Source organism: Austrofundulus limnaeus, unplaced genomic scaffold, assembly GCF_001266775.1.
Source record: "Austrofundulus limnaeus strain Quisiro unplaced genomic scaffold, Austrofundulus_limnaeus-1.0 Scaffold446, whole genome shotgun sequence".
Lineage (NCBI taxonomy): Eukaryota > Metazoa > Chordata > Actinopteri > Cyprinodontiformes > Rivulidae > Austrofundulus > Austrofundulus limnaeus.
In genome coordinates, this window is record NW_013952848.1 from 303,494 (window position 1) to 306,698 (window position 3,205).

At 35.4% G+C, this 3,205-nt stretch overlaps 1 protein-coding gene across 1 annotated transcript in view; it reads right to left on the reverse strand.

Moving 5' to 3' along the window:
• Window positions 1-3,205, reverse strand: part of znf804b (zinc finger protein 804B) — a gene marked incomplete at its 3' end in the record, with an annotated part of 74,155 nt that overhangs the window by 17,343 nt on the left and 53,607 nt on the right.

Genomic DNA, 3,205 nt, shown 5'->3' on the forward strand with positions numbered 1-3,205 from the left:
TATAGTATAGTATAGTATAGTATAGTATTGCATTGTATTGTGTTGTAAGTTGTTTTAAAACAACAGCAGTTCATTTTGGTCGTAGCCTTGCTCAGATAAACTTTTAGTCTAAAAGTTAAAAAWTAAACTTTATTTCTTCACCCTGATGTTCAAGGATCAATCTTCAACAATTACAATATTAATGCCTTTCCTTAAAACCCTACTTCAAACTTTTGAATTATGGCTTTAACCATGGCACAGACAGAAGTGTAAAGGCAAAAGTGCCCCTTGACAAAAAAAATCTATAAAAGCGTAACTCCAATTTTCACAAATCCTGGTATCCTGATTCAGGCTCAGGCTTTGGGAAATATATAAAAATATTTTTATTTTAAACTATTTTGCAATTTCCACACTTAATCAAAATAGCACAAAGGAATAACCTAACAAAATTTCTTTAATTGGTTTGGGCTTTTTATTATTCATTTGTCCAACAAAACTMATGAAAATTATCGTTAAATCTGCCAGATAAAAATTTGAGACTCATTTTTAAAAAATCCTGGAATATTTCAAAGGGAATTAAATAGTTTCCTGACAGGCTCGCCRAAGAAACAAGCTGCTGGTTTAAATTTTATAATAAGCAAATTATTTTATGTGAAGCTCATATGTTAAAGAACATAAACTACTTATGTCATGCTGTAAACAATCCATCCATTCATTTCTATTTAAATATAATGTTAAGCCCACTTTAAATCCAGTCAGTTCTTCAGTAAATTATAGGTTTTAGTCCAGGTGTAAAAGGGAAACCACCCCTGGTACTGTCATGRTKKKKKGGRKKWTKTTKTWKKWKTTKTTATTTCCTGTTTTGCTGTCTCAGGTTTCATTARCTTTGATAGTTTTATCTTATGCTACTTTTATATATTTACTTTAKATATCCAGTTGTCCCTGTTTTCATTAGTGATTAACACACCTGTTTGAACTCACTAATCCATATGTCAGGCGGCACGGATTGCCTGTAAATTGCACAGATTTCTTTCCATTTTGCATGAATACAGAGGTATAGAGCAACCTCACGTATTTTTTTTCAAAAACTTAGCTTWAATTTTATTTAAGCCTCAGAACCAGCAGACTGTAGCTAAGTTTGCCACTTCCTCGCTCATCCCTTCCTCCTTCTCTGTCGCTGCGGATGCTGTTGTTCTGCCTCTCTGCGACTGACAGTCCACTTGTTGAGAGTACTACAGACTTTTTGTGAAGATTAAGGATTTCTGAGGGTTCTGAAGGTCAATGTTCAAATGGGTTGACATATATTTTAGTAACTCTTCCAGTACAGGTTCTGTGTTTAAGTTCAGGTTTTGCACTGCATCCAGTAGAGATGGAATATATGGTTCTTTAAAATGAGCCAGATCTTGTGGATCAACATGTTTCAAAGAACAACAGGAGTGTATGCATCTGCATCTGAAGAGGAAAACGTGACGAAATCACAAGGAGGGAAATAAGAAAAATCGGAAGAATTGTCTGTGAGTTGGTTCCTTCTTCTTGTTTTAAAGAATCGTTCAGAAGATCCGGATCGTTTGTGAACGTCACATCTTCAGCCTCCATCCACCTAACAGGTACTGTATCTACAACAATCTGTTTGTTTCATGTGGAAACAACAGGTCCAAGTGAACGTCTGTGGTGTCCATCTTTTCATATTTTTGTTGTTATTGAGTGTCGTAGAGTTTCTACAGCAACATTTAGAAACACTGTTACTTGAGTTTGACTCAAGCTATGGATTGGTTAGAATAGAGGTGCCCAAAGTGGGGCCCACGGGCCAAAATTGGCTCACCGAGCCATTTGATTTGGCCCACCAGCAGTTGTCCTGGTTATTAGATTGTATTTATGTTAAGATTAAATATAAAATACAAGTAACTACAAGAGACATTTAGATTAGATTTAAGCCCATATACAGATTTGCACACCTTATAAGACCCCATATACTCAAATTTTAAATTATGAAAAGTCCCATGAGCCCTTGCTGCCTGAGCATACATTCAATTTTGTTCATGTCCATGGGCTGAAAAAAAACAACTAAAGAACATGGGCAACCACACTGGCTGCTATCTTAATCATAAAAAATAAAACAACTTTACTTAAGTATAAAGCATTTCTTATATTATTGCATTTGGCCCGCGGCCCTCACATTGATATGAATTTCGGCCCTCTCAGGAAAAATCTTTGGGCACCCCTGACCTGAGCTTACAGCACATGGGCTCAAATATGTGCAACTTTCAGCAAACAAAGCAATTTTAAAAACGTTGATTTATATATAACTTATATGAAGTGAAAACTTGTCTGTTCTTTAAACATGTTCAGTTTAATAGAACTGATAGAGAAAAGCATAATCCACAGTTCCTTCGATGGCACTCCATCATGAACTGTCATGAATTTTTTATCACCACATGAAGGAGTTACTTTGGGAAGCATTTATCAARCCCTAAAATAGAGTTCCTGTGTAGCAGCAGTTTATAACACATTTTTGCTGTTACTGAGGTTCATTAGTTACGGCCGCCATCTTGAATTGGGTTGACTCAAAGTGATTCAGCTGTAGCTGTACCTCCAGTTCTCTGAGCGCTTTGTTGAATATCTGGTGCTTTTTGAGATATTTTGCAAACAGACAGCCAAATGAACCCACAAACACACACAGTTGGATTCAATCCCACCTGTTAGGGAGTCTGTAATTAAAAGTTAAACAACTGACAATTAGAGTTTTGAGCAATTTGCTTCTATCATTATAATACATCTCTCAGGCATTTCCATTTATTTTTTCAAGAAGACAATGTAAAACCACATTGTGCAAACATAAATGCATTGCTGAAGGAGAAGCTGATGTGAGCACCTGTCTGGCCTTCCCACAGTCATGACCTCTGTGCTGCACAGTGTGCAGAATTTTAAAACAACTTAAAAAAAAAGGCAAGAAGAATATTGAGCCTGTATTTTTAAGTGTTTTGGAATAAAATCCTGGCCTGAAAAGCATATTAACACAAAAATTACTAAGACCAAACTAGATATTTGTGACCTATCACATCGAAATGAGGATTAAGTCCAAAAATGGAGATATAGGCAGATATAGGGTTTTGATTTAAACGAGTGCAAAAATTGCATTTTGTCAAAATATAATGAATTAATGTCTTATCAATGTATTACTTGAATGAACTGTCTGAAATATAATCCTAAATTTTTTGAAGCATTT